This window comes from Meriones unguiculatus, assembly GCF_030254825.1.
Source record: "Meriones unguiculatus strain TT.TT164.6M chromosome X unlocalized genomic scaffold, Bangor_MerUng_6.1 ChrX_unordered_Scaffold_30, whole genome shotgun sequence".
In the NCBI taxonomy this organism is placed as follows: Eukaryota; Metazoa; Chordata; class Mammalia; order Rodentia; family Muridae; genus Meriones; species Meriones unguiculatus.
Window position 1 is genome coordinate 2,671,766 of NW_026843706.1, and position 12,279 is coordinate 2,684,044.

A 12,279-nucleotide genomic window follows, 5' to 3' on the forward strand; every position below is an offset into this window, starting at 1 on the left:
CTTTTTCGAATATTGAGTACAAATGTTTCTTTATAATACAGAATATAGCAGTACCCCATCTCTCCCTCCTGCATTGTATTAATATGGTGACAACTAGTGGCAAAGGGGACCAGGAAGTGTATATTTTAGCAGCAAAACCCTGTTTCTAATTAAAATTTCTTTATTATAAGGAAGAAGAGAAATCCATTGGGGAGTAATTACCATCCTTCCATATTCATCACATTAAATGCAGGCTCAAAAGTGAAGAAAAGCAGAATATTGGGGCTAGAGAAATGGCTCAGTGGTTCAGAGGACCCAGAGTCAATTCTCAGCACCTACCTACATGGGAACTCACCACCACCTGTAACTCCTGCAGAGACATACATTTAGGTGAAACATACATACACATAAAATGAAATACAGGAATAAAAAAGAGTTGTCATACCTTTCTCATCTGCAGGGTATTAACAACAGAGAGGGCCTAAAGACACTCAAACCTAAATACTTTCTCAAGGCTTCTTTTTTTTTTTTTTTTTCTCAAGAAGGTGATGTATTTGAGCTTCCAATTCGTGGGAGCAAAGGAGCAAATTAAGACTAGGGTGATTACAAGGTAGTTGTGTGTGTTGCAGGGGGTACTGATTTTTAGGAGGACCCTGCATGAAAAAAAAATGACCCCCTCCCCCACCAGCTCTCAACTTTCTTTACTCTCCCAGCCTCAGTTTTTCTGAAGCATATATGAAAGAAAAGAGTAGCTAAGTGAGTGAGTAGTTAGAGTTTGTTCCATTTGAATTTCAGGGACATGGTCTCACACAGCTCAAGGCTGGTTTCCAAGTTGCTGCGTAGTTTAGGATGATGTAGAGCTCCTGATACTGCACATTCTGAGTGCTGGGATTCTAGGCATGCACCACTATGCCTGGCTCCCACAGTGTAAAAGTTCTTTCTAAGTAGTCTATAAATTCAATATGGTTTTTAAAAATACCATCAAAGTCAAAGGGTTGTGTTGCACACCTGCAATCCTAGTGAGCAGAGATGGTACTATAATTAAGACCTGAATCATCAGTGAAAGTACATTAGGGCCTTGAGGGCATCTCAGATCACTGAAAGCATTTGGTAATCAAGCCTTGAGTGATTAAGCACCAGGCATTTTGCACTTAAAGCCTATCTTGCTATGAGACTTTTGATCGTTGTTTTAGTGTGAGGGATGATATAACCCTGGGAAAAAAGGAATAATAAAAATCAGGTGTTTGCCCTTGGGGACATCAATGAGGAAGTTGTGGAGCAAAAAAAATTCTTTAAAGTCTGGCATGTTGCTCATGTTGGCAGTCTAGCACTTGAGTGAGGCAGGGATAGTGGTAGCCCAGACTTCTTATCCTAGCAGTTAGGAGAAGATGAGGCAAGGAAGATCATGAATTTGATGCGAGCCTGGACAAAATTCAGGGCAAAAATAATGATACCTTACCTGTTTTAAAAAATCAAACCAAACCAAACCAAAAGACAAGCCCTGAGAAATCATCAGGATGTATTGAAATCCTGATGACGTATTTTAGTTTATGTGTCTGGCAAGTGGTACTCACAGAGGCCTGAAGAGGGTGTAATGTCCCCCTGGAATTGCAGTACAGGTAGCTGTGAATTTTCATGTAGATGCTGGGAACTGTACCCAGGTCTTCTGGAAAAGCAACCAGTGCTCCAACCAATGAGCCAGCTCTCCAGATCCTTGGTGAGCTATTTTTAAATTTTACATAGAAGTTTCTAAGATGAAGCAAGACAATCCTGAAAAAAAATGACAATAAGATTGAAGTGGAGAGGGACGTAGCAGAACAAAGACATAATAAAGTTATAGTAATTCATACAAGGTGGTTTTTCTGTAGGACTAGATGAGCAGATTATTGTATAAGAGGGACCATAGAGGGGGCTGGAGAGATGGCTCAGTGGTTAAGAGCACTGGCTGCTCTTCCAGAGGTCCTGAGTTCAATTCCCAGCAACCACATGGTGGCCATAGAATGAGATTTGGTGTTCTCTTCTGGTATGCAGACCTACAGTTAGGCAGAATATTATATACATAATAAATAAATATATATATATTTTTAAAAAGAGTGACCATACAATCATTCTTATGCATAAATAATGTATTATAGAACTGAGGACATGGTAGAATCCCTGCTTAGTTGGCATAACGCTCAAGATTCAATCCTCAGCAGACAAACACACAGCTCCAACAATAATAGTTGGTGCTACAAATCAATAGAGATAGGATCAACTGTTTAGTGATTTTGTTTTTCAAGGCAGGGTTTCTCTGTGTAGCTCTGGCTGTTCTGGAACTCACTCTGTAGATCAGGCTGACCTCTAACTCAGAGATTCGCCAGCTTCTACCTCCAAAGTGCTGGGATTAAAAGCATGCTCCACCATGCTCCATTCCAGGCCATGTTTAGTGATCTTCGTAGAATTGATTTTACATGTAGAAAGAACTAAATGGAATCCTTATTTTACACCACACACAAAAATAGATTTAAGATTGAATAGATTTAAGATAGTTTTATTTATTTTCATACTATATTTATTCATAGGACAACCGGTGGAATTTAGTTCTTTCCTTCTTCCTTCTGGGACATAGGGATTGAGCTCAGTGTGTCAGGCTTGGTAGCAAGTGCCTTAACCTGATGAGCCATCTTAGTGATCCAATATAAGATAGTTTTAAGGACTTAAAAGCTGTCTTGTTTGTTTTGATTTTTGCTTTTGGAGACAGGTCTTGTTATGTAGCTCAGGTTGGTCTTGATCTCTCTGCCATTTTCCTGCCTCAGTCTCCTAAGTGCTAGGATTACTGACATGCACCACTATGCCTAACTTCAAAATGTAAATTTATTAGCAGAAGCATTAAGAGTCAATATTGATGATCGTTGGAAAGATTTATTAGAGAAGAAACAAAAGCACAGGCTAACCTTGAGTATATATTGCATTCCAGGCCAGTCTGGGCTACATGAGGGCTTGTTTCAAAATCAAACTAAAAGCAACAACAAAAGAAGCGAGGGAGACTATTCACCCTTCCTTTTTACTTTTTTTCATTGTATTTGGGTCTCAATGGGTTGGTCTGTGCCCTGTTTACCTTGGAGAACTACATATAATTGACTCAGTCTGCTGGTCCAAATGTGAATCTTTTCATTTCATTTTTGTTTCGTTTTGTTTAAGATAGGGACTCATGCAGGATGGTTTTGAATCCACTGTATAGCCAAACATGACCTTGAACCTTTGATCCTTCTGCTTCTACTTCCCAAGTGCTTCAAATGTGAATTTCTTTTCTTTTCCTTCTTCCTTCTTTCCTTTCTTTTCTTTTCCTTTCCTTTCTTTTTTTTCTTTTTCTTTTTTTTTAAAGACAAGGTCTCACGATGTATCCTTGGCTGGCCTGGAACTAGTTATGTAGACTAGGCTGGCCTCAAACTCATAGAGATCCACTGCCTCTGTCCTTGGAGTGCTGGAATTAAAGACATGCACTATCACACCAGGCTAGATCAGAATTTCTAATTAAACCTTGTCTTAAAACAAAACAAAACAGAAAAAAAAAGAAAAAAGAAAAAAGAAAAAGAAAAGAAAGAAAAGCCAAAAATAAAACAAATTAGGAAGCTGGGGTTCCAGCACAGTTGGTGATTGCTTGGAGTTTCTAGGAGATGGGTCCCGGACGGGCTTCTTTACCAAAGTCATCCCTTACAAATTTGGAAAACATTGCTGTTTCCTGCCTTCCCTTTTTCCTTCCTTCCTTTCTGTCCTTTCTGTACTGGGCACTGAAGCCTGGGCTTCGTGTGTGATAGCTCCTGAGCTGTGTGCCCAGCCTATCAGAATGGTTTGCTTAGTAATAAGTAGTGCACTTTTATTCACTTAACTGCGTGATTGTGATGATTGTTTTGGAAACAAGCAATGTTCATATGGTCCATAGAAAAGTGACAAAGATTAGATGTGTGTTGCTTTGCCTACTTCAAAGATGCTTTGAAATTGGAAGCTAGCTCTTTTCTTTGGCTCCATATGCATATAGGGTTTAAACTCGCTATGGAAAATTTTAAGGCAGGTATTGTAGTTCACACCTGTAATCTCAGCATACGAGACACTGAGACAGGATTTGAGGACAGCCACAGCCACACAGTGAGTACCAGGTCAGCCAAAACTACATGGTAATACTCTGTTTCAAAAGAAGGAAAGAAAATTTCAGATATATTTGCAAAGAAAATAATACAAGAAATCGTTTTATGTCTGCCATCCAGCTTTACCCCTTGTCCGGTCATGCTTTCACTTTGTCCTCAATCCCTGTTTCATTCGCAACCACGCCATGTTTTTAAAAAGCCATCCCTGACAGTGTGTTATTTCACCTGTAAACATTTTGGTCTTGTATGTCTAAATAATGAGGACTAATTTTTAAATATACTGATACCATCACCATCATACCTAAATGAATTCATACTTTTTATTTTTTGAGACAGGGTTTCTCTGTGTAGCCTTGGCTGTCCTAGACTCTATTTGTACACCAGGCTGGCCTCAAACTCACAGAGATCTGCCTCCCTCTGCCTCTCCAAGTGTTGGGATTACAGGTGTGTGCTACTGCTCCCTCCCCCCCCCCGCCGACCCCCCCCTCATAATTTGTTTCTTTTAGCCGTATAGCTTATTATTTTTTTCAATTCGCTCATCAGTTTTTAATTTGTTTGTTTGAATCAAGGTTGGAGTGGAAAAGCCGGGCATGATGATCATGCCTGTGATCTTAGCACTCTCAGTGGGGAGGCTGAGGCAGGTTTCCTCTGGGTAGCCCTGGCTCTCCTGGAATCACTTTGTAGACCATGCTGGTCTCGAACTCACAGAAATCTGCCTGCCTCTGCCTCCTGAGTGCTGGGATTAAAGGCGTGTGCCACCACCGCCTGGCCTAACTTTTTTTTTTCTTCTTTGTTTTTGAGACAGGAATTCCGGTAGCCCAGGCTGGCCTATGTAGCCTGGGATCCTCCTGCCTCTACCTACCTCCCCTGTACTGTTTACCCTACTGGCTTCCTTTTCCACCTGTTCCTTTATTATTTGTTTGTAGAAGAAAACAGACCATTTGTTTTATAGACTTTCTTCATACTTACATGTTGTTGGTCACATCTATGGCTTTTCATTGGCGTATTTCTTTGTCCGGTGTTTCCTATAAATTAGTAGTTAAAGCAAGCGACACTGTATATGTCCATCATGGGGTACACATCTGGAGGTCCTTTTGCTTAGCAGCCATTGAGTATTGTTACCAAGATTATTATTGTTATTTTGGCTACAAAATGGTGATAATCTAATTTTATCAAGCCTTCTTCATTTATTAGCGGGAATATTTCTAATTAAAGAGTACCCTAGTGAACCATTTGGTTAATCTGAGGAACAGTTCTTAAGGGGCAAGCGCCTTTTTCCCCTTCACTAGCTTTCAATATAATGAGTGGGTTCCTCAGGTGGGTTCCAAAGGTGATAATTTAAAAAAAAAATTAAAAAAAGAAAGATATAATTTACATGCCATCAAAATCACCATCTGAAGGTGGTGAACCTGATACCGCATGCCTGTAGTCCAGGAGGTAAAGGTAGGCAGGTTATGAGTTCCAGGCTAGCCTGGGCTAAATAGTGGAACCCTATCTAAAAAAAAAAAAAAAAAAAAAAAAAAAAAAAAAAAAAAAAATAACAAAAAGCAAAAACAGAAGAACAACACACAGGGATTGGGGCTGTAGCTCAATTTAGAGGGCTTGCCGAAGGATCTACGTTTGAGCCCTGTCACTGAAAAGAAATCAACCCCTCAAATTTTACATACAATTTATTAGTTATTTACACTTTTTTTTTTGTCAAGACAGGGTTTCTCTGTGTAGCAGTGGCTGTCCTGGCCTCACTTGGTAGACCAGGCTGGCCATGAACTCACAGAGAGCTGCCTGCTCTGGCATTAAAGGTGTGTGCTAGCACACCCGTACAGCTCTTTACACTTCCACCAAGCTGTGCAAGCATTGCTCCTAGTCGATGTTCTTTAAGGCCTCCTAAATTCATGAACATATCCAGTGTGTCTCAAGCCGTAGAAGTTAGTATTCTTTTGATGTTCACATTTTCTGAACTTAAGCCAGCTGGAATCTTTGAACTGGTCGCCGGGACCTTTTTGATACACCGTTATTAAACTTAGATGCCTTCTTTTTTTTTTTTTTTGCTTTTTCTGGTAGAAGGTGTTCCTGGATCATCGTGTGCTTTTCTGTTCTTCAGTCATTTCTTGGAGGAGCCCTGATGTCTTCCGTGAAAAACAGTAGTGGCTGAAATCTGGGCACCAGGGGTATTCCTCATGACTGCTTTTGTTTCTAGGCCACTGTATTGATTTTTCCCTTCTGAGCAGAGCTAGGTGGTTTGTTGTGTCCTGTTATTTATACTGCATGAGGAGAATTTGGCCATTGGTGAGTTTTGGGAGTTATACAATATCTTAGTCAACTAATGATTCATATGAAATACATTGCTTGAAATATCACCTACTTGTCAATCATCATTTCAAAATTCTTTTCCTTGGGGAAGGCACAAAGCTTGGAGACTTAAAAATTCTTATTTGGCAACTGAACTCTTCTTCTTGCTCCTGTTAAGTATATTTTAAGTATCAAATATTAGACAAGTGGTTAATTTTTATAGGGTATGCTCAGACAAAAATAAAGCTTTTCTATATTTTCATAGAAATATTTAAAATTTTTCTAGAGAAAATTTTTATAGGAATTTAAAAAATTTAAACCGATGGGATATAAAATAAATGTATCATCACAACTTTATTCAAGAAAGTCTATATTTGCTTGTAAGCCAGTAATATATCTGTTTATATTCCTATTAGTGATAGATGTGGAGTACAAATCAGCTTCTTTTTGCACTAATCTTTCTCTGGGGAAATGATCAAAAGGCCTCATGTGGCTTCTGGTTCAAGCACCTATAAATATGTCAGAAATTCTGTTATTAAAACACCCGCAAAACCTTGACTGGATGTTTTTTAACATACACGAACAGCTTTGAAGGAACAAATACATATATTTAGCACACCATCAAAACTCTGTTAACTGCTTTGAAATCAGCCATTTTATATTTCTAGTATAGGCTTTTGAAATATTCTGCTCTTAGTTTCTCCAGATAAAATTTCCTCTTAGTTTGTATTTACTTAGCTGGGAAAAGTGAAAGCACTTTAAGAGTATATTTTTGTTAGTCATTTGAGACAGAGTCTAACTATGCATCCTGGGCTGGCCTCAGCCTCTGCTTTGCTTGAGATGATAAGCCTGCACCACCATGCTGGGCTTTCAGGACAGTTTTTATTATTGTACATAGCTTCTTTTTTTAAAGTTCTGCAAGGCAGGCAGTGGTGTGCACGCCTTTAATGCCAGCACTCAGGAGGCAGAGGCAGGTGGGTCTCTGTGAGTTTGAGGCCAGCCTGGTCTACCAAGTCCCCAGCCTGGGTTACACAAAGAAACCCTGTCACAAACAAACATAACAACAACAACAACAACAACAAAAATTCTGCAAAGGGAACCTTTGCATCCTTGTTGCTTCCTTTCACCAAGATTCTAACACTCCATTTTAGCCAGAAGGCAGAGAAGTGATGCCCAAGATTCTATAGTCAATAACATTATTAGAAATCGAAAGTACAAGGTGTCTGGTGCTTAATCACCCAAAGCTTGATTAACAAATGCTTTTAGTAATGTTTAGGTACACTCAAGGTTCAAGTATACTTTCATAAGTAATATAGTTTTTAATGATAGTTCACCTCCTCCCCCTCATTTTTGGGTGCAGTCAGTGCTGGCTAACAAATCCAGCACCTTGCACATAGTAGGCAATTGAGCTACGCCCCCTGCTACCTTTCCTGTTTTGAAAAAAAAAATTTTATATATAGTTGACTCTATTTGTGCAATCGTCAGTAGGATTCTTATTGCACTTTGGTAGAAATATATTTAATTTAAGCAAGAGAACTAGGCCATCCTTTCCCTTTTCCCATCAAAGTTAATTTTTTTTCATATATGCCAAGTAATCATAAAGGCCTCTTGGACACTGTCACTACCCAATAACTTGCTATGATCTTGTAAATTGAGGCAGCATCTTTTTCCTTATTTCTCCTTAAATACTCCTTTCTTAAGTGCTTAGCAACTGATAAGAGTAGTTGGTGGTAATAATGGAAAAACTGACAAGAATGCTGACTTTACGTCTTTTTGTTTTGAACCTGCTGTTTATGGTTGTGTGGCTGATAGAGACATTCCTTTCTGGGGAAACCTAGTATTAAGTGGAGGCCCTTAGAAAGTACTTTCAACACTGGTTATAATTATAAAAAAAAAAACTATATTAATGTGACTGCATAAGTTACCCCCCCACACACACATATACTTTTTTGAGGGGAGGCTGGTCTTTAAGACAGACCAAAAGAATCCTTCCTTCTCAGTTTCCACAACATCTGGAAATGGAGTGCTTGCCTGCCAACTTTTTTTTTTCAACTTTTTGAGATGGTCTTCCTGTATAGTCCAGGCTGGACTGACTCTTGATTTTCCTGCTTCAGACTCCTGAGTACTGACATTAAAGGTGTGTGACACACCTGACCTTTTCTTATTTTTTTTCCACTTGAAGTAATCTTGCTTAGTTTTATTTTTATGGGGACACAGCCTGTATCAAAGCCTGAATTTTCTATATATGATGAAGATGTCATTAATATTTGAAAATACATTTTTTTTGATGGCAGGAAGCCAACCCCCCCCCCCAAGAAAATCACTGTATAGTTACTAGATAGATCTACTAGTAGATTCTTAGGAAAAAAGAATGATAAAACACTTTACAAATTTATGTTATTCTCTCCCAGCGTCCATGCTAATTTCTGTTCTAACCTCAGTACAGGTTGTACCTAAGAGTCTCCACCTCCCCAACCATCCCCTCTTTTGACACAGAGTGTCACTCAATAGCCCAGCCTGGCTTGGAACTCGCCCAGACCCTCTTGATTTTGCCTCTGGATTTTGGAGATTACAGGTTTAAGTTACCATGCCGATCTCCCTTTAAAAAAAAAAAATTATGATTGTAAGATGGCTGACAGAACAATTTAGATTCTTGGAATGAAAATATATAACCTCCATGTTTAAAGACATTTCCCATATACTTGTTTTACTATTTTTGTGTTCTTTGCTAATTAAAGATGTCTTAACTATAGGTAAACAGCTATCAACACAATCTCGGCCAGTGTATCAGGGTGGGTGTTAGGGGCACATGCCAGCGATCCTAGCACTTGGGAGGCTGAGGCAAGTTAATTGTCAGCCTGGACTCTATTCCCAAACATTGTCTTCTATCCCACAGTATGCCACAAAACATTACACCGTGTTAGATTCTACATTAAGGTATGAAGTACACCATTTAATGATTGACTGGTAACTTTAACGTATCATTTTGATGCCCAATTCAGTATAGAATTGGTGGTGGTACATGCCTGTAATCCTAAACGCTAGGGAGGCAGAGGCGGGTGAATCTCTCAGCTCAGCCTGGTCTAGAGTGACAGGACAGCTAGAGGGCTACACAGAGAAACACTGGCTCAGAAAAAAAAATGTAACATAGTAATCTGGACTGAACAAAACAAAAAAATTTGTATTTTTAAGTATGTATATATTGTTCAACCAGATATTCCTTCTCTACTTCTTAAACTTTAAGAATTTAATTTAAAAATCTTTCGTACTTATTTGTAGAATGTATAACATACACGTCACAATTCATGCACTGCCAGTGTAACACACATGTATAGAAAACTATACCACCAAAAATTCCTGTTCACTGCAGTGTAAAAGTCTTCAACATGTAACCCCCCCCAAAGACCAATTTGGCTTCCTGACAGAAAGCTTATTTATTGAAAAAAATTGGGGAGGGGGGTCTGGTAGTTGTTCTAGGTAGCCCCCACTTGCCTGCACCGTTCAAATTGGCAAGCCAATTTTCATTTTGTTTCAAAGTTGTTTTTTAAAAAGGAAGGCAGGGGACGGTGGGGGTTGCTAAATTTATCTTCATCCCCAGGCACCGGGGATGAAAAAAAAAAAAAACACAAAACCAAACAACTCACACACACAGACACACACACATTTACGGCGGGGGGTTGGGGGGGGGGGGCTGAGGGCCTGCAAACAACTCGAGCCACCGCCTCAGGCCAGGACCCTCGCAGAGAGGCGGTAGGTCTCCCCGGAGGCCCCCAGGGGGTGGTTGCGGCCCACAAACATGGTGGGGGGTGGCCGGGGCCTCCCGCCTCTCGACAGGGTCGGCGGACCACGGCCTCGTGCAGACTTTACAGCCGAGGCGGCGGTGGTAGCGGTGTGTGTGCACGGGAGCGCGGAGGTGTAAAGAAGGGGGGCGCTGTCACGGAAACTCAGGCCGCCGGAGACCCCGCCGCAGCGAAGCCACTGGGCTCCCCGGTTGCAGGGCGTGAACGGCGCCAACCCGGGGCGTTAGAGACCCACCGGGCGGAGGAGGGGGCCCATCTACCCTTCCGCATTTTCCTGGGTCTCTCTCCCCGGCGGTGACGTGACGTGCTGACGGCGGGCCCGTGCCGGGGAGCTGGGCCGCTTTTTGTCAGCTCCGAGCTCGGCCCCTCCTCCCTCCCTCCGCCCGCCCCACCAGCCGGAGCCCGGCCCAGTGCTCCAGAGAAAGGCCGGCCTGCAGCACCCGCCACCGTCGCCGACCGTCGCACGCCCGTCCGGTGAGTCCGGGGTGCCGCTGCGGTCGTGGGGCCTAGTAGGCGCGCGGCGGCCTGGTCCGGGCCTGGTCGGCGGCCCGCAAGGCGCCCTCCCGCGCTAGGCCGGGTGGCGTGGCGCGCGACGCCGAGCAGGCCCCGAGGAGGCCGCAGTTAGGCCCGGGGTGGCTCCCGGGTGTTCGGAAAGGCGGTTGAAGCGCGTTCTATTAACGGGCGGGGACCGGGGCAGTGTTGCCCGGCGGTTGGGGAGGCGGTTGAGGGGTCCTGACTGGGCGACGCGGCCGACCCGGGGCACCGTGCGGGGTCTAGGCCTGGCGAGGAGGCTAAGGCTGCAGGCATGAGGTGAAGGCCGCAGGCCGGCCGGGCCGATTTTCGCTATGTAAATATCGGCGGGGGGGGGAGAGGGACGGGGGACAAGATGGCGGCGGATCGGCGCCTGCTGCAGGATACGACTGGGGGGGTTGCCGGGAGGGGGAGCCGCCATCTTGAAGGCGGCGTCTTAGGAGAAAATTCCGCTACAGCCCGTGAGGGGGGGTGTGAGAGCGGGCAGCGGCAGCGGCGGCGGCGGCGCTGGCGACGGGCCCCGGAGCCCGGGCGTGGCGTCGAGTGTGTGTGCGGAGGGGCGTGTTCCCTCCCCATGGCGGCCATTGCCCTCGCCGCCATGATGAGCACTCGGATTCCAGGAGCTTGGCGGCAGCGCCACCTTCCTGCCCAGCCTCCCACAGCCCCGTGACTAGCTGCTGTTTCCGCTGCCTTTCGGCTCGGCAGCCGCAGGCGGCCATCGCGGCGGTCCTGGCGCCGGAGCCGCTTCCATCTGTGTTGCCTCGGGGCTTCCAGCCGTTCCCCGAGCCTTTCCCTGGTGCTTGCCGCTTCAGGGTGATCTGGAGAGGTGGCAGTAGTGGGATCCGACACTTTATTATTATTATTATTATTGTTGTTGTTCTTGTTGTTGTTGTTGCTATCTCGGAGAAAGTCAGACGTGGCCGTTAGGGTGACCCTGATGCGGTGGTTTCTCCGCCAATCGTTGATTTCACTAGTCCGTGAATAAAGAACAGAAAAATGATGGGAAAGTTCTCACCACTCTTTTGACCAATAGGGGGGAAAGGCATCCTACGAAAGCGGAAGACTTGACTATCGGAGGGAAGTTTTTGTATTTTTTTTCTTTCTTCTTCTTTTTTTTATGTGTGTGTGTGTACGTGTGTGTGTGCAAACAAGTTTATTGGAGGCTGCGTTTAAAATTTTGGCATACGCTGCTTTTTTTTTTTTCTTTTTGATGGGACTAGAAAGGAAGGAAGCTGTTTCCTCACTGAACAACGTAATGTGATGTATTATCTAGCGTACGTTTATCTGCTGTGCTAGATTATTTGTGAGGTCCACCCCCGTGAAAGTTCCTCCGAGGGCACCCCGCGCAACTTTCCTGGTGAACTTGGAGTCCCATGTTAGCAGTGTTAGGTGCCGAAGAAGATGAAGGAGGTTCTTGTACGTGGTGGCTGCCGGAGGCTGGTTCGGAGGTAGAAGAGCCAACGTTGGAAGCTTGCTAGGGGCTTCGCGAACGCCACGTCCGAGTGCTGTGTTTCCGAGGAGACCTGGTTTCCATTTGAAGCGGCCGGTATGGC

At 43.5% G+C, this 12,279-nt stretch overlaps 1 protein-coding gene across 8 annotated transcripts in view; it reads left to right on the forward strand.

The window, feature by feature from the left end:
- The first annotated feature begins 10,126 nt into the window (after nucleotides 1–10,126).
- Zfx (zinc finger protein X-linked) overlaps nucleotides 10,127–12,279 on the forward strand; it is a 45,171-nt gene continuing 43,018 nt past the window's right edge. For 4 of the 8 annotated variants that reach the window (XM_060376711.1, XM_060376710.1, XM_060376716.1 and 1 more), the window contains exon 1: nucleotides 10,209–10,669. The gene's annotated coding sequence lies outside the window, so the exon portion shown is untranslated. Of the gene's footprint in view, nucleotides 10,146–10,208; nucleotides 10,670–11,244; nucleotides 12,273–12,279 lie in introns of those variants that run through there. The other 4 variants (XM_060376712.1, XM_060376713.1, XM_060376715.1 and 1 more) reach the window with 3 other exon arrangements.